At 47.4% G+C, this 17,920-nt stretch overlaps 11 non-coding genes across 11 annotated transcripts; all 11 read right to left on the bottom strand.

Annotated features, from left to right (window-relative positions):
• Positions 1 to 140: 140 nt before the first annotated feature.
• Positions 141 to 212, bottom strand: TRNAA-CGC (transfer RNA alanine (anticodon CGC)). Its single transcript has one exon. It is a non-coding gene; the product is annotated as a tRNA-Ala (tRNA).
• A 2,735-nt stretch (positions 213 to 2,947) lies between these two features.
• Positions 2,948 to 3,020, bottom strand: TRNAV-UAC (transfer RNA valine (anticodon UAC)). The gene has a single exon. It is a non-coding gene; the product is annotated as a tRNA-Val (tRNA).
• A 414-nt stretch (positions 3,021 to 3,434) lies between these two features.
• Positions 3,435 to 3,506, bottom strand: TRNAP-CGG (transfer RNA proline (anticodon CGG)). Its single transcript has one exon. It is a non-coding gene; the product is annotated as a tRNA-Pro (tRNA).
• A 2,695-nt stretch (positions 3,507 to 6,201) lies between these two features.
• On the bottom strand, positions 6,202 to 6,274 carry TRNAV-UAC (transfer RNA valine (anticodon UAC)). Its single transcript has one exon. It is a non-coding gene; the product is annotated as a tRNA-Val (tRNA).
• Positions 6,275 to 6,688: 414 nt separating this feature from the next.
• TRNAP-CGG (transfer RNA proline (anticodon CGG)) lies at positions 6,689 to 6,760 on the bottom strand. The gene has a single exon. It is a non-coding gene; the product is annotated as a tRNA-Pro (tRNA).
• Positions 6,761 to 9,495: 2,735 nt separating this feature from the next.
• Positions 9,496 to 9,568, bottom strand: TRNAV-UAC (transfer RNA valine (anticodon UAC)). Its single transcript has one exon. It is a non-coding gene; the product is annotated as a tRNA-Val (tRNA).
• Positions 9,569 to 9,982: 414 nt separating this feature from the next.
• On the bottom strand, positions 9,983 to 10,054 carry TRNAP-CGG (transfer RNA proline (anticodon CGG)). Its single transcript has one exon. It is a non-coding gene; the product is annotated as a tRNA-Pro (tRNA).
• A 2,710-nt stretch (positions 10,055 to 12,764) lies between these two features.
• Positions 12,765 to 12,837, bottom strand: TRNAV-UAC (transfer RNA valine (anticodon UAC)). The gene has a single exon. It is a non-coding gene; the product is annotated as a tRNA-Val (tRNA).
• Positions 12,838 to 13,251: 414 nt separating this feature from the next.
• TRNAP-CGG (transfer RNA proline (anticodon CGG)) lies at positions 13,252 to 13,323 on the bottom strand. Its single transcript has one exon. It is a non-coding gene; the product is annotated as a tRNA-Pro (tRNA).
• A 2,719-nt stretch (positions 13,324 to 16,042) lies between these two features.
• TRNAV-UAC (transfer RNA valine (anticodon UAC)) lies at positions 16,043 to 16,115 on the bottom strand. Its single transcript has one exon. It is a non-coding gene; the product is annotated as a tRNA-Val (tRNA).
• A 414-nt stretch (positions 16,116 to 16,529) lies between these two features.
• TRNAP-CGG (transfer RNA proline (anticodon CGG)) lies at positions 16,530 to 16,601 on the bottom strand. Its single transcript has one exon. It is a non-coding gene; the product is annotated as a tRNA-Pro (tRNA).
• Between the last annotated feature and the right edge of the window lie 1,319 nt (positions 16,602 to 17,920).

Here is a 17,920-nt window from a genome sequence, read left to right as displayed (position 1 = left end):
TAATGCATGGCGCAATGAGGCGGTCCGCAAAGAGGCTTAGGAAGCCCAATGTTCATCGACCATTGTCCATCCATCAGTCCAGAGTCTATAGAATTGAAAAACACATGTGTAAAAAAGTATCGGGCCAGGCACCAATCAATGGGCTCGTCCGGGATTTGAACCCGGGACCTCTCGCACGCGAAGCGAGAATCATACCCCTAGACCAACGAGCCTACACTTGCAGAGTAGTCTAGACAATATGTAGGGATTTGACTTGGCAGTTGTACCTCTTGAGGATTGTAGCACAAGAGTATCTCTTCCTAACGTTTGCTCCTAAAGCCCGTCCTCGTCCCTAAATGATGCAAAGGCTGAGCGTCTTCACAGGTCTACTCCTCATCCCGAAGGTTGGTGGACCATTGACATCAGGGTGAAAGGTGCTTGCGATACACTGTTCCTTCCTTCCTTCCTTCCTTCCTTCCTTCCTTCCTTCCTTCCTTCCTTCCTTCCTTCCTTCCTTCCTTCCTTCCTTCCTTCCTTCCTTCCTTCCTTCCTTCCTTCCTTCCTTCCTTCCTTCCTTCCTTCCTTCCTTCCTTCCTTCCTTCCTTCCTTCCTTCCTTCCTTCCTTCCTTCCTTCCTTCCTTCCTTCCTTCCTTCCTCTTATGCTGTTTATGTAATAAGAGGGGACGATACACAGAAGAGAGAGAGTGGCCCAACACACTAGACTAGCAGTCTTCTGATCAATCTGCAGCTGGCAAGGTGGGGGAGAGACTTTATTTTGCACCTGCTGGGATATGCATTGGCAGAAGCTCTGAGGGCTGGGCCTTTCCTTTTGCCTGTAAAAACAAAAAGCAGCCCTCCTCCCTCCAGCCCTGAGAGCATGGGCGTGACACTGGCAAAAGCAGCATCTCCCCTTTGGTAAAGATGACCATTGCACAGCTGCTCACTCAGAGCTCGATCGTGCTCGATCAGGCGAGATATATTTAGGTCACCAGCAAAGTCTGTTCTCTTTTCTTGCGTAGGGTGAGCATTCACAGAGCCCAGCTTCGTTGACAAGAGTGCAAAAGGTGTATACTAAAAGCTTTCTGCTTTACTTGAGCGCCATGGCCGTTATTATATTTTGGCTGCTCCAAGCAATCTCTGTCCAGCCTATGCAAATTTCCAGCTCAAATTTTCCCAGCACTCAAAAAGTCCCTCCTCCCGCCAGCTATGCTTTCAGGAAGTTCAGCAGAAGCAGTCCAACTTCTGTTCCCAGTTCAGAGGAAAAGCTTTCTCGGGCCAGAGAAAGCCAGGGAATCACTGTACCGGCAAGTGCATTTCTTACAACTGGTAATCCCTCAGAACACAGAAATGAAGAAGCTGTATATGAAAATGTGATATTTCTTTGGTACACTAACCTATGTAACTAATATGCACCATTTCAGAGGACGGAGCGGACCCAACTGTGATCCCAGAGACCCAAATACCCAGCAGTAGGGAAAAGAAATCCTCTCTGTGCTCTGCAACATTACATACACAAAATGAAGGCGCGTGCATTTTATTATTGGCCCCATATACACAATACATGTGAGGATGCTTGCCTTCCCAGTGTATTTCTCAAGCTCTTGAGAGCATATGCTATTTCCATGGGAACGCAAATAAGTTCATACTTTACATTTGTGTGTGACAAAAGGGGAAAAAAACGATTTTGTGTAAAATGCCAGCAGAGAGTGTTTCTGCCCGGTCTCGAACGTGCTAACCACTACACTACAGAAACAACTGCTTGCATCCCTTTGTAGGGACTGGGAGAACAGGTGCAAAGGGCTTTGCAAGTGGACCTGCTTAAAGACTAATCAAATGCCTTGCGCCTGAAGCTCACACAATCCAGCCTAAAACATACGTCCTATCAAGCATGCGCACATATACAAGTATGCCTGTTGAGGGTCTATGCAGCGTACAGAGGGAAGGACATATTTCCACTTTGAGATCGGACGGCCAAAACTCACAAGCAAATCAAGGAATGTTACTGAGAGCTAACAGAGAACACAAAGTGCTTGTCGCAAGGACATGGCAGGCAAAGAGGTTCAGGAAGTGAATTGTTCATCGACTACTGCTTACCGAGAAAGCCAGAGAGTCTGTCCAATGAAAATAACATTGGAAAAAAAAAAAAGGAGCTCAAGTTACCCACCTTGATCGGGCTCCTCCGGACCTCTCGCACCCAAAGCGAGAATCATACCCCTAGACCAACGAGCCACGGTCCTGTGATCATCTGATGGAATTGTACTCAGCGTTTCCACCCCCCTTAGGCTTCGAGGCCAAGAATGCCTATTCCTGAAGTTTGTTCCTGCCGCTGAAAGCCTTGTCGGTGTATGAGCCAAATGAATGCCCCAGTCGGCACGCTCTGACTGTCTTCATAGCTCTTCTTCTCGTCCTGAAGGTGTTGGCACATTGACATCAGGATCAATGAAGCTGGTGGCACACCCTCCCTTCCATTCGCCCGTGAAGGGTACGTATAAAAGAGCTGTTGATGCACAGAAGAAGAAATCTAGCACAACACCAACGCGGTCTGCTGATCAATTGAAAGTGGACAAAGTGAGCGAGTGAGAGCCTTCATTTTGCACCGGATCTGCATTGGCAGAAGCTCTGAGGGCTAGGAATTTTCTTTTGCCCTTGAAAAAAAGAAAAATCCAATATCACATCTGCCTGGGTGCATGAACATTGCTCAGGGAAAAGCAGCGCCACCCTTCTGTAAGAAATAGCATTGCACAACTGCTCCCTCAGCTTTCCATCCAACTATACATAAGCACGCACATATGCAGGCATGCAATTTTAATTCATCACATATTCGGAGCAAATGTGAGTGCGCTCGTCTACTCAGAATTTATTTCAAAGCGTGTCAGAGGAACTGCTTCTTCCGTTGCAACTGCAAATAAGTTCATGGCTTGAGCTTCGAGATGGTGGAACATGAAAAGTGTAAAATGCCACCCTCTGCTGTTTCTGCCCGGTCTCGAACCAGGGACCTTTCGCGTGTAAGGCGAACGTGATAACCACTACACTACAGAAACTGCTGCATGCTATGCCCTCTGGCGGTTGAGAGAATAGGGTCAAGTAACAGTGCAATTGTCTCTGTTTGAACACTTATCAAATGCCTCACGCCCAAAGCTTTACAAATGCAGCTCATCACACACACGGCGTTACAAGCATGAACACTCAGACAAGTGTGCCAGCTGAGAGGCCGTGCAGTCTGAAGATGTAAGGGCCTCTTTAGGCATTGGTATGGGACAGCCATGAATTAACAAACAAATCCAGAAAGGTGACTGAGAGCTACTTGGGACTCCTTAATGCATGGCGCAATGAGGCGGTCCGCAAAGAGGCTTAGGAAGCCCAATGTTCATCGACCATTGTCCATCCATCAGTCCAGAGTCTATAGAATTGAAAAACACATGTGTAAAAAAGTATCGGGCCAGGCACCAATCAATGGGCTCGTCCGGGATTTGAACCCGGGACCTCTCGCACCCGAAGCGAGAATCATACCCCTAGACCAACGAGCCTACACTTGCAGAGTAGTCTAGACAATATGTAGGGATTTGACTTGGCAGTTGTACCTCTTGAGGATTGTAGCACAAGAGTATCTCTTCCTAACGTTTGCTCCTAAAGCCCGTCCTCGTCCCTAAATGATGCAAAGGCTGAGCGTCTTCACAGGTCTACTCCTCATCCCGAAGGTTGGTGGACCATTGACATCAGGGTGAAAGGTGCTTGTGATACACTGTTCCTTCCTTCCTTCCTTCCTTCCTTCCTTCCTTCCTTCCTTCCTTCCTTCCTTCCTTCCTTCCTTCCTTCCTTCCTTCCTTCCTTCCTTCCTTCCTTCCTTCCTTCCTTCCTTCCTTCCTTCCTTCCTTCCTTCCTTCCTTCCTTCCTTCCTTCCTTCCTTCCTCTTATGCTGTTTATGTAATAAGAGGGGACGATACACAGAAGAGAGAGAGTGGCCCAACACACTAGACTAGCAGTCTTCTGATCAATCTGCAGCTGGCAAGGTGGGGGAGAGACTTTATTTTGCACCTGCTGGGATATGCATTGGCAGAAGCTCTGAGGGCTGGGCCTTTCCTTTTGCCTGTAAAAACAAAAAGCAGCCCTCCTCCCTCCAGCCCTGAGAGCATGGGCGTGACACTGGCAAAAGCAGCATCTCCCCTTTGGTAAAGATGACCATTGCACAGCTGCTCACTCAGAGCTCGATCGTGCTCGATCAGGCGAGATATATTTAGGTCACCAGCAAAGTCTGTTCTCTTTTCTTGCGTAGGGTGAGCATTCACAGAGCCCAGCTTCGTTGACAAGAGTGCAAAAGGTGTATACTAAAAGCTTTCTGCTTTACTTGAGCGCCATGGCCGTTATTATATTTTGGCTGCTCCAAGCAATCTCTGTCCAGCCTATGCAAATTTCCAGCTCAAATTTTCCCAGCACTCAAAAAGTCCCTCCTCCCGCCAGCTATGCTTTCAGGAAGTTCAGCAGAAGCAGTCCAACTTCTGTTCCCAGTTCAGAGGAAAAGCTTTCTCGGGCCAGAGAAAGCCAGGGAATCACTGTACCGGCAAGTGCATTTCTTACAACTGGTAATCCCTCAGAACACAGAAATGAAGAAGCTGTATATGAAAATGTGATATTTCTTTGGTACACTAACCTATGTAACTAATATGCACCATTTCAGAGGACGGAGCGGACCCAACTGTGATCCCAGAGACCCAAATACCCAGCAGTAGGGAAAAGAAATCCTCTCTGTGCTCTGCAACATTACATACACAAAATGAAGGCGCGTGCATTTTATTATTGGCCCCATATACACAATACATGTGAGGATGCTTGCCTTCCCAGTGTATTTCTCAAGCTCTTGAGAGCATATGCTATTTCCATGGGAACGCAAATAAGTTCATACTTTACATTTGTGTGTGACAAAAGGGGAAAAAAACGATTTTGTGTAAAATGCCAGCAGAGAGTGTTTCTGCCCGGTCTCGAACGTGCTAACCACTACACTACAGAAACAACTGCTTGCATCCCTTTGTAGGGACTGGGAGAACAGGTGCAAAGGGCTTTGCAAGTGGACCTGCTTAAAGACTAATCAAATGCCTTGCGCCTGAAGCTCACACAATCCAGCCTAAAACATACGTCCTATCAAGCATGCGCACATATACAAGTATGCCTGTTGAGGGTCTATGCAGCGTACAGAGGGAAGGACATATTTCCACTTTGAGATCGGACGGCCAAAACTCACAAGCAAATCAAGGAATGTTACTGAGAGCTAACAGAGAACACAAAGTGCTTGTCGCAAGGACATGGCAGGCAAAGAGGTTCAGGAAGTGAATTGTTCATCGACTACTGCTTACCGAGAAAGCCAGAGAGTCTGTCCAATGAAAATAACATTGGAAAAAAAAAAAAGGAGCTCAAGTTACCCACCTTGATCGGGCTCCTCCGGACCTCTCGCACCCAAAGCGAGAATCATACCCCTAGACCAACGAGCCACGGTCCTGTGATCATCTGATGGAATTGTACTCAGCGTTTCCACCCCCCTTAGGCTTCGAGGCCAAGAATGCCTATTCCTGAAGTTTGTTCCTGCCGCTGAAAGCCTTGTCGGTGTATGAGCCAAATGAATGCCCCAGTCGGCACGCTCTGACTGTCTTCATAGCTCTTCTTCTCGTCCTGAAGGTGTTGGCACATTGACATCAGGATCAATGAAGCTGGTGGCACACCCTCCCTTCCATTCGCCCGTGAAGGGTACGTATAAAAGAGCTGTTGATGCACAGAAGAAGAAATCTAGCACAACACCAACGCGGTCTGCTGATCAATTGAAAGTGGACAAAGTGAGCGAGTGAGAGCCTTCATTTTGCACCGGATCTGCATTGGCAGAAGCTCTGAGGGCTAGGAATTTTCTTTTGCCCTTGAAAAAAAGAAAAATCCAATATCACATCTGCCTGGGTGCATGAACATTGCTCAGGGAAAAGCAGCGCCACCCTTCTGTAAGAAATAGCATTGCACAACTGCTCCCTCAGCTTTCCATCCAACTATACATAAGCACGCACATATGCAGGCATGCAATTTTAATTCATCACATATTCGGAGCAAATGTGAGTGCGCTCGTCTACTCAGAATTTATTTCAAAGCGTGTCAGAGGAACTGCTTCTTCCGTTGCAACTGCAAATAAGTTCATGGCTTGAGCTTCGAGATGGTGGAACATGAAAAGTGTAAAATGCCACCCTCTGCTGTTTCTGCCCGGTCTCGAACCAGGGACCTTTCGCGTGTAAGGCGAACGTGATAACCACTACACTACAGAAACTGCTGCATGCTATGCCCTCTGGCGGTTGAGAGAATAGGGTCAAGTAACAGTGCAATTGTCTCTGTTTGAACACTTATCAAATGCCTCACGCCCAAAGCTTTACAAATGCAGCTCATCACACACACGGCGTTACAAGCATGAACACTCAGACAAGTGTGCCAGCTGAGAGGCCGTGCAGTCTGAAGATGTAAGGGCCTCTTTAGGCATTGGTATGGGACAGCCATGAATTAACAAACAAATCCAGAAAGGTGACTGAGAGCTACTTGGGACTCCTTAATGCATGGCGCAATGAGGCGGTCCGCAAAGAGGCTTAGGAAGCCCAATGTTCATCGACCATTGTCCATCCATCAGTCCAGAGTCTATAGAATTGAAAAACACATGTGTAAAAAAGTATCGGGCCAGGCACCAATCAATGGGCTCGTCCGGGATTTGAACCCGGGACCTCTCGCACCCGAAGCGAGAATCATACCCCTAGACCAACGAGCCTACACTTGCAGAGTAGTCTAGACAATATGTAGGGATTTGACTTGGCAGTTGTACCTCTTGAGGATTGTAGCACAAGAGTATCTCTTCCTAACGTTTGCTCCTAAAGCCCGTCCTCGTCCCTAAATGATGCAAAGGCTGAGCGTCTTCACAGGTCTACTCCTCATCCCGAAGGTTGGTGGACCATTGACATCAGGGTGAAAGGTGCTTGCGATACACTGTTCCTTCCTTCCTTCCTTCCTTCCTTCCTTCCTTCCTTCCTTCCTTCCTTCCTTCCTTCCTTCCTTCCTTCCTTCCTTCCTTCCTTCCTTCCTTCCTTCCTTCCTTCCTTCCTTCCTTCCTTCCTTCCTTCCTTCCTTCCTTCCTTCCTTCCTTCCTTCCTTCCTTCCTTCCTTCCTTCCTTCCTTCCTTCCTTCCTTCCTTCCTCTTATGCTGTTTATGTAATAAGAGGGGACGATACACAGAAGAGAGAGAGTGGCCCAACACACTAGACTAGCAGTCTTCTGATCAATCTGCAGCTGGCAAGGTGGGGGAGAGACTTTATTTTGCACCTGCTGGGATATGCATTGGCAGAAGCTCTGAGGGCTGGGCCTTTCCTTTTGCCTGTAAAAACAAAAAGCAGCCCTCCTCCCTCCAGCCCTGAGAGCATGGGCGTGACACTGGCAAAAGCAGCATCTCCCCTTTGGTAAAGATGACCATTGCACAGCTGCTCACTCAGAGCTCGATCGTGCTCGATCAGGCGAGATATATTTAGGTCACCAGCAAAGTCTGTTCTCTTTTCTTGCGTAGGGTGAGCATTCACAGAGCCCAGCTTCGTTGACAAGAGTGCAAAAGGTGTATACTAAAAGCTTTCTGCTTTACTTGAGCGCCATGGCCGTTATTATATTTTGGCTGCTCCAAGCAATCTCTGTCCAGCCTATGCAAATTTCCAGCTCAAATTTTCCCAGCACTCAAAAAGTCCCTCCTCCCGCCAGCTATGCTTTCAGGAAGTTCAGCAGAAGCAGTCCAACTTCTGTTCCCAGTTCAGAGGAAAAGCTTTCTCGGGCCAGAGAAAGCCAGGGAATCACTGTACCGGCAAGTGCATTTCTTACAACTGGTAATCCCTCAGAACACAGAAATGAAGAAGCTGTATATGAAAATGTGATATTTCTTTGGTACACTAACCTATGTAACTAATATGCACCATTTCAGAGGACGGAGCGGACCCAACTGTGATCCCAGAGACCCAAATACCCAGCAGTAGGGAAAAGAAATCCTCTCTGTGCTCTGCAACATTACATACACAAAATGAAGGCGCGTGCATTTTATTATTGGCCCCATATACACAATACATGTGAGGATGCTTGCCTTCCCAGTGTATTTCTCAAGCTCTTGAGAGCATATGCTATTTCCATGGGAACGCAAATAAGTTCATACTTTACATTTGTGTGTGACAAAAGGGGAAAAAAACGATTTTGTGTAAAATGCCAGCAGAGAGTGTTTCTGCCCGGTCTCGAACGTGCTAACCACTACACTACAGAAACAACTGCTTGCATCCCTTTGTAGGGACTGGGAGAACAGGTGCAAAGGGCTTTGCAAGTGGACCTGCTTAAAGACTAATCAAATGCCTTGCGCCTGAAGCTCACACAATCCAGCCTAAAACATACGTCCTATCAAGCATGCGCACATATACAAGTATGCCTGTTGAGGGTCTATGCAGCGTACAGAGGGAAGGACATATTTCCACTTTGAGATCGGACGGCCAAAACTCACAAGCAAATCAAGGAATGTTACTGAGAGCTAACAGAGAACACAAAGTGCTTGTCGCAAGGACATGGCAGGCAAAGAGGTTCAGGAAGTGAATTGTTCATCGACTACTGCTTACCGAGAAAGCCAGAGAGTCTGTCCAATGAAAATAACATTGGAAAAAAAAAAAAGGAGCTCAAGTTACCCACCTTGATCGGGCTCCTCCGGACCTCTCGCACCCAAAGCGAGAATCATACCCCTAGACCAACGAGCCACGGTCCTGTGATCATCTGACGGAATTGTACTCAGCGTTTCCACCCCCCTTAGGCTTCGAGGCCAAGAATGCCTATTCCTGAAGTTTGTTCCTGCCGCTGAAAGCCTTGTCGGTGTATGAGCCAAATGAATGCCCCAGTCGGCACGCTCTGACTGTCTTCATAGCTCTTCTTCTCGTCCTGAAGGTGTTGGCACATTGACATCAGGATCAATGAAGCTGGTGGCACACCCTCCCTTCCATTCGCCCGTGAAGGGTACGTATAAAAGAGCTGTTGATGCACAGAAGAAGAAATCTAGCACAACACCAACGCGGTCTGCTGATCAATTGAAAGTGGACAAAGTGAGCGAGTGAGAGCCTTCATTTTGCACCGGATCTGCATTGGCAGAAGCTCTGAGGGCTAGGAATTTTCTTTTGCCCTTGAAAAAAAGAAAAATCCAATATCACATCTGCCTGGGTTCATGAACATTGCTCAGGGAAAAGCAGCGCCACCCTTCTGTAAGAAATAGCATTGCACAACTGCTCCCTCAGCTTTCCATCCAACTATACATAAGCACGCACATATGCAGGCATGCAATTTTAATTCATCACATATTCGGAGCAAATGTGAGTGCGCTCGTCTACTCAGAATTTATTTCAAAGCGTGTCAGAGGAACTGCTTCTTCCGTTGCAACTGCAAATAAGTTCATGGCTTGAGCTTCGAGATGGTGGAACATGAAAAGTGTAAAATGCCACCCTCTGCTGTTTCTGCCCGGTCTCGAACCAGGGACCTTTCGCGTGTAAGGCGAACGTGATAACCACTACACTACAGAAACTGCTGCATGCTATGCCCTCTGGCGGTTGAGAGAATAGGGTCAAGTAACAGTGCAATTGTCTCTGTTTGAACACTTATCAAATGCCTCACGCCCAAAGCTTTACAAATGCAGCTCATCACACACACGGCGTTACAAGCATGAACACTCAGACAAGTGTGCCAGCTGAGAGGCCGTGCAGTCTGAAGATGTAAGGGCCTCTTTAGGCATTGGTATGGGACAGCCATGAATTAACAAACAAATCCAGAAAGGTGACTGAGAGCTACTTGGGACTCCTTAATGCATGGCGCAATGAGGCGGTCCGCAAAGAGGCTTAGGAAGCCCAATGTTCATCGACCATTGTCCATCCATCAGTCCAGAGTCTATAGAATTGAAAAACACATGTGTAAAAAAGTATCGGGCCAGGCACCAATCAATGGGCTCGTCCGGGATTTGAACCCGGGACCTCTCGCACCCGAAGCGAGAATCATACCCCTAGACCAACGAGCCTACACTTGCAGAGTAGTCTAGACAATATGTAGGGATTTGACTTGGCAGTTGTACCTCTTGAGGATTGTAGCACAAGAGTATCTCTTCCTAACGTTTGCTCCTAAAGCCCGTCCTCGTCCCTAAATGATGCAAAGGCTGAGCGTCTTCACAGGTCTACTCCTCATCCCGAAGGTTGGTGGACCATTGACATCAGGGTGAAAGGTGCTTGCGATACACTGTTCCTTCCTTCCTTCCTTCCTTCCTTCCTTCCTTCCTTCCTTCCTTCCTTCCTTCCTTCCTTCCTTCCTTCCTTCCTTCCTTCCTTCCTTCCTTCCTTCCTCCTTCCTTCCTTCCTTCCTTCCTTCCTTCCTTCCTTCCTTCCTTCCTTCCTTCCTTCCTTCCTTCCTTCCTTCCTTCCTCTTATGCTGTTTATGTAATAAGAGGGGACGATACACAGAAGAGAGAGAGTGGCCCAACACACTAGACTAGCAGTCTTCTGATCAATCTGCAGCTGGCAAGGTGGGGGAGAGACTTTATTTTGCACCTGCTGGGATATGCAGTGGCAGAAGCTCTGAGGGCTGGGCCTTTCCTTTTGCCTGTAAAAACAAAAAGCAGCCCTCCTCCCTCCAGCCCTGAGAGCATGGGCGTGACACTGGCAAAAGCAGCATCTCCCCTTTGGTAAAGATGACCATTGCACAGCTGCTCACTCAGAGCTCGATCGTGCTCGATCAGGCGAGATATATTTAGGTCACCAGCAAAGTCTGTTCTCTTTTCTTGCGTAGGGTGAGCATTCACAGAGCCCAGCTTCGTTGACAAGAGTGCAAAAGGTGTATACTAAAAGCTTTCTGCTTTACTTGAGCGCCATGGCCGTTATTATATTTTGGCTGCTCCAAGCAATCTCTGTCCAGCCTATGCAAATTTCCAGCTCAAATTTTCCCAGCACTCAAAAAGTCCCTCCTCCCGCCAGCTATGCTTTCAGGAAGTTCAGCAGAAGCAGTCCAACTTCTGTTCCCAGTTCAGAGGAAAAGCTTTCTCGGGCCAGAGAAAGCCAGGGAATCACTGTACCGGCAAGTGCATTTCTTACAACTGGTAATCCCTCAGAACACAGAAATGAAGAAGCTGTATATGAAAATGTGATATTTCTTTGGTACACTAACCTATGTAACTAATATGCACCATTTCAGAGGACGGAGCGGACCCAACTGTGATCCCAGAGACCCAAATACCCAGCAGTAGGGAAAAGAAATCCTCTCTGTGCTCTGCAACATTACATACACAAAATGAAGGCGCGTGCATTTTATTATTGGCCCCATATACACAATACATGTGAGGATGCTTGCCTTCCCAGTGTATTTCTCAAGCTCTTGAGAGCATATGCTATTTCCATGGGAACGCAAATAAGTTCATACTTTACATTTGTGTGTGACAAAAGGGGAAAAAAACGATTTTGTGTAAAATGCCAGCAGAGAGTGTTTCTGCCCGGTCTCGAACGTGCTAACCACTACACTACAGAAACAACTGCTTGCATCCCTTTGTAGGGACTGGGAGAACAGGTGCAAAGGGCTTTGCAAGTGGACCTGCTTAAAGACTAATCAAATGCCTTGCGCCTGAAGCTCACACAATCCAGCCTAAAACATACGTCCTATCAAGCATGCGCACATATACAAGTATGCCTGTTGAGGGTCTATGCAGCGTACAGAGGGAAGGACATATTTCCACTTTGAGATCGGACGGCCAAAACTCACAAGCAAATCAAGGAATGTTACTGAGAGCTAACAGAGAACACAAAGTGCTTGTCGCAAGGACATGGCAGGCAAAGAGGTTCAGGAAGTGAATTGTTCATCGACTACTGCTTACCGAGAAAGCCAGAGAGTCTGTCCAATGAAAATAACATTGGAAAAAAAAAAAAGGAGCTCAAGTTACCCACCTTGATCGGGCTCCTCCGGACCTCTCGCACCCAAAGCGAGAATCATACCCCTAGACCAACGAGCCACGGTCCTGTGATCATCTGACGGAATTGTACTCAGCGTTTCCACCCCCCTTAGGCTTCGAGGCCAAGAATGCCTATTCCTGAAGTTTGTTCCTGCCGCTGAAAGCCTTGTCGGTGTATGAGCCAAATGAATGCCCCAGTCGGCACGCTCTGACTGTCTTCATAGCTCTTCTTCTCGTCCTGAAGGTGTTGGCACATTGACATCAGGATCAATGAAGCTGGTGGCACACCCTCCCTTCCATTCGCCCGTGAAGGGTACGTATAAAAGAGCTGTTGATGCACAGAAGAAGAAATCTAGCACAACACCAACGCGGTCTGCTGATCAATTGAAAGTGGACAAAGTGAGCGAGTGAGAGCCTTCATTTTGCACCGGATCTGCATTGGCAGAAGCTCTGAGGGCTAGGAATTTTCTTTTGCCCTTGAAAAAAAGAAAAATCCAATATCACATCTGCCTGGGTGCATGAACATTGCTCAGGGAAAAGCAGCGCCACCCTTCTGTAAGAAATAGCATTGCACAACTGCTCCCTCAGCTTTCCATCCAACTATACATAAGCACGCACATATGCAGGCATGCAATTTTAATTCATCACATATTCGGAGCAAATGTGAGTGCGCTCGTCTACTCAGAATTTATTTCAAAGCGTGTCAGAGGAACTGCTTCTTCCGTTGCAACTGCAAATAAGTTCATGGCTTGAGCTTCGAGATGGTGGAACATGAAAAGTGTAAAATGCCACCCTCTGCTGTTTCTGCCCGGTCTCGAACCAGGGACCTTTCGCGTGTAAGGCGAACGTGATAACCACTACACTACAGAAACTGCTGCATGCTATGCCCTCTGGCGGTTGAGAGAATAGGGTCAAGTAACAGTGCAATTGTCTCTGTTTGAACACTTATCAAATGCCTCACGCCCAAAGCTTTACAAATGCAGCTCATCACACACACGGCGTTACAAGCATGAACACTCAGACAAGTGTGCCAGCTGAGAGGCCGTGCAGTCTGAAGATGTAAGGGCCTCTTTAGGCATTGGTATGGGACAGCCATGAATTAACAAACAAATCCAGAAAGGTGACTGAGAGCTACTTGGGACTCCTTAATGCATGGCGCAATGAGGCGGTCCGCAAAGAGGCTTAGGAAGCCCAATGTTCATCGACCATTGTCCATCCATCAGTCCAGAGTCTATAGAATTGAAAAACACATGTGTAAAAAAGTATCGGGCCAGGCACCAATCAATGGGCTCGTCCGGGATTTGAACCCGGGACCTCTCGCACCCGAAGCGAGAATCATACCCCTAGACCAACGAGCCTACACTTGCAGAGTAGTCTAGACAATATGTAGGGATTTGACTTGGCAGTTGTACCTCTTGAGGATTGTAGCACAAGAGTATCTCTTCCTAACATTTGCTCCTAAAGCCCGTCCTCGTCCCTAAATGATGCAAAGGCTGAGCGTCTTCACAGGTCTACTCCTCATCCCGAAGGTTGGTGGACCATTGACATCAGGGTGAAAGGTGCTTGCGATACACTGTTCCTTCCTTCCTTCCTTCCTTCCTTCCTTCCTTCCTTCCTTCCTTCCTTCCTTCCTTCCTTCCTTCCTTCCTTCCTTCCTTCCTTCCTTCCTTCCTTCCTTCCTTCCTTCCTTCCTTCCTTCCTTCCTTCCTTCCTTCCTTCCTTCCTTCCTTCCTTCCTTCCTTCCTTCCTTCCTTCCTTCCTTCCTCTTATGCTGTTTATGTAATAAGAGGGGACGATACACAGAAGAGAGAGAGTGGCCCAACACACTAGACTAGCAGTCTTCTGATCAATCTGCAGCTGGCAAGGTGGGGGAGAGACTTTATTTTGCACCTGCTGGGATATGCATTGGCAGAAGCTCTGAGGGCTGGGCCTTTCCTTTTGCCTGTAAAAACAAAAAGCAGCCCTCCTCCCTCCAGCCCTGAGAGCATGGGCGTGACACTGGCAAAAGCAGCATCTCCCCTTTGGTAAAGATGACCATTGCACAGCTGCTCACTCAGAGCTCGATCGTGCTCGATCAGGCGAGATATATTTAGGTCACCAGCAAAGTCTGTTCTCTTTTCTTGCGTAGGGTGAGCATTCACAGAGCCCAGCTTCGTTGACAAGAGTGCAAAAGGTGTATACTAAAAGCTTTCTGCTTTACTTGAGCGCCATGGCCGTTATTATATTTTGGCTGCTCCAAGCAATCTCTGTCCAGCCTATGCAAATTTCCAGCTCAAATTTTCCCAGCACTCAAAAAGTCCCTCCTCCCGCCAGCTATGCTTTCAGGAAGTTCAGCAGAAGCAGTCCAACTTCTGTTCCCAGTTCAGAGGAAAAGCTTTCTCGGGCCAGAGAAAGCCAGGGAATCACTGTACCGGCAAGTGCATTTCTTACAACTGGTAATCCCTCAGAACACAGAAATGAAGAAGCTGTATATGAAAATGTGATATTTCTTTGGTACACTAACCTATGTAACTAATATGCACCATTTCAGAGGACGGAGCGGACCCAACTGTGATCCCAGAGACCCAAATACCCAGCAGTAGGGAAAAGAAATCCTCTCTGTGCTCTGCAACATTACATACACAAAATGAAGGCGCGTGCATTTTATTATTGGCCCCATATACACAATACATGTGAGGATGCTTGCCTTCCCAGTGTATTTCTCAAGCTCTTGAGAGCATATGCTATTTCCATGGGAACGCAAATAAGTTCATACTTTACATTTGTGTGTGACAAAAGGGGAAAAAAACGATTTTGTGTAAAATGCCAGCAGAGAGTGTTTCTGCCCGGTCTCGAACGTGCTAACCACTACACTACAGAAACAACTGCTTGCATCCCTTTGTAGGGACTGGGAGAACAGGTGCAAAGGGCTTTGCAAGTGGACCTGCTTAAAGACTAATCAAATGCCTTGCGCCTGAAGCTCACACAATCCAGCCTAAAACATACGTCCTATCAAGCATGCGCACATATACAAGTATGCCTGTTGAGGGTCTATGCAGCGTACAGAGGGAAGGACATATTTCCACTTTGAGATCGGACGGCCAAAACTCACAAGCAAATCAAGGAATGTTACTGAGAGCTAACAGAGAACACAAAGTGCTTGTCGCAAGGACATGGCAGGCAAAGAGGTTCAGGAAGTGAATTGTTCATCGACTACTGCTTACCGAGAAAGCCAGAGAGTCTGTCCAATGAAAATAACATTGGAAAAAAAAAAAAGGAGCTCAAGTTACCCACCTTGATCGGGCTCCTCCGGACCTCTCGCACCCAAAGCGAGAATCATACCCCTAGACCAACGAGCCACGGTCCTGTGATCATCTGATGGAATTGTACTCAGCGTTTCCACCCCCCTTAGGCTTCGAGGCCAAGAATGCCTATTCCTGAAGTTTGTTCCTGCCGCTGAAAGCCTTGTCGGTGTATGAGCCAAATGAATGCCCCAGTCGGCACGCTCTGACTGTCTTCATAGCTCTTCTTCTCGTCCTGAAGGTGTTGGCACATTGACATCAGGATCAATGAAGCTGGTGGCACACCCTCCCTTCCATTCGCCCGTGAAGGGTACGTATAAAAGAGCTGTTGATGCACAGAAGAAGAAATCTAGCACAACACCAACGCGGTCTGCTGATCAATTGAAAGTGGACAAAGTGAGCGAGTGAGAGCCTTCATTTTGCACCGGATCTGCATTGGCAGAAGCTCTGAGGGCTAGGAATTTTCTTTTGCCCTTGAAAAAAAGAAAAATCCAATATCACATCTGCCTGGGTGCATGAACATTGCTCAGGGAAAAGCAGCGCCACCCTTCTGTAAGAAATAGCATTGCACAACTGCTCCCTCAGCTTTCCATCCAACTATACATAAGCACGCACATATGCAGGCATGCAATTTTAATTCATCACATATTCGGAGCAAATGTGAGTGCGCTCGTCTACTCAGAATTTATTTCAAAGCGTGTCAGAGGAACTGCTTCTTCCGTTGCAACTGCAAATAAGTTCATGGCTTGAGCTTCGAGATGGTGGAACATGAAAAGTGTAAAATGCCACCCTCTGCTGTTTCTGCCCGGTCTCGAACCAGGGACCTTTCGCGTGTAAGGCGAACGTGATAACCACTACACTACAGAAACTGCTGCATGCTATGCCCTCTGGCGGTTGAGAGAATAGGGTCAAGTAACAGTGCAATTGTCTCTGTTTGAACACTTATCAAATGCCTCACGCCCAAAGCTTTACAAATGCAGCTCATCACACACACGGCGTTACAAGCATGAACACTCAGACAAGTGTGCCAGCTGAGAGGCCGTGCAGTCTGAAGATGTAAGGGCCTCTTTAGGCATTGGTATGGGACAGCCATGAATTAACAAACAAATCCAGAAAGGTGACTGAGAGCTACTTGGGACTCCTTAATGCATGGCGCAATGAGGCGGTCCGCAAAGAGGCTTAGGAAGCCCAATGTTCATCGACCATTGTCCATCCATCAGTCCAGAGTCTATAGAATTGAAAAACACATGTGTAAAAAAGTATCGGGCCAGGCACCAATCAATGGGCTCGTCCGGGATTTGAACCCAGGACCTCTCGCACCCGAAGCGAGAATCATACCCCTAGACCAACGAGCCTACACTTGCAGAGTAGTCTAGACAATATGTAGGGATTTGACTTGGCAGTTGTACCTCTTGAGGATTGTAGCACAAGAGTATCTCTTCCTAACGTTTGCTCCTAAAGCCCGTCCTCGTCCCTAAATGATGCAAAGGCTGAGCGTCTTCACAGGTCTACTCCTCATCCCGAAGGTTGGTGGACCATTGACATCAGGGTGAAAGGTGCTTGTGATACACTGTTCCTTCCTTCCTTCCTTCCTTCCTTCCTTCCTTCCTTCCTTCCTTCCTTCCTTCCTTCCTTCCTTCCTTCCTTCCTTCCTTCCTTCCTTCCTTCCTTCCTTCCTTCCTTCCTTCCTTCCTTCCTTCCTTCCTTCCTTCCTTCCTTCCTTCCTTCCTTCCTTCCTTCCTTCCTTCCTCTTATGCTGTTTATGTAATAAGAGGGGACGATACACAGAAGAGAGAGAGTGGCCCAACACACTAGACTAGCAGTCTTCTGATCAATCTGCAGCTGGCAAGGTGGGGGAGAGACTTTATTTTGCACCTGCTGGGATATGCATTGGCAGAAGCTCTGAGGGCTGGGCCTTTCCTTTTGCCTGTAAAAACAAAAAGCAGCCCTCCTCCCTCCAGCCCTGAGAGCATGGGCGTGACACTGGCAAAAGCAGCATCTCCCCTTTGGTAAAGATGACCATTGCACAGCTGCTCACTCAGAGCTCGATCGTGCTCGATCAGGCGAGATATATTTAGGTCACCAGCAAAGTCTGTTCTCTTTTCTTGCGTAGGGTGAGCATTCACAGAGCCCAGCTTCGTTGACAAGAGTGCAAAAGGTGTATACTAAAAGCTTTCTGCTTTACTTGAGCGCCATGGCCGTTATTATATTTTGGCTGCTCCAAGCAATCTCTGTCCAGCCTATGCAAATTTCCAGCTCAAATTTTCCCAGCACTCAAAAAGTCCCTCCTCCCGCCAGCTATGCTTTCAGGAAGTTCAGCAGAAGCAGTCCAACTTCTGTTCCCAGTTCAGAGGAAAAGCTTTCTCGGGCCAGAGAAAGCCAGGGAATCACTGTACCGGCAAGTGCATTTCTTACAACTGGTAATCCCTCAGAACACAGAAATGAAGAAGCTGTATATGAAAATGTGATATTTCTTTGGTACACTAACCTATGTAACTAATATGCACCATTTCAGAGGACGGAGCGGACCCAACTGTGATCCCAGAGACCCAAATACCCAGCAGTAGGGAAAAGAAATCCTCTCTGTGCTCTGCAACATTACATACACAAAATGAAGGCGCGTGCATTTTATTATTGGCCCCATATACACAATACATGTGAGGATGCTTGCCTT

The sequence above is a fragment of the Ambystoma mexicanum genome, unplaced genomic scaffold (genome assembly GCF_040938575.1).
Source record: "Ambystoma mexicanum isolate Mex_15411 unplaced genomic scaffold, UKY_AmexF1_1 Mex_scaf133, whole genome shotgun sequence".
In the NCBI taxonomy this organism is placed as follows: Eukaryota; Metazoa; Chordata; class Amphibia; order Caudata; family Ambystomatidae; genus Ambystoma; species Ambystoma mexicanum.
Note: the sequence above shows the minus strand (reverse complement) of the source record. Positions and strands in the feature narration are given on the sequence as shown.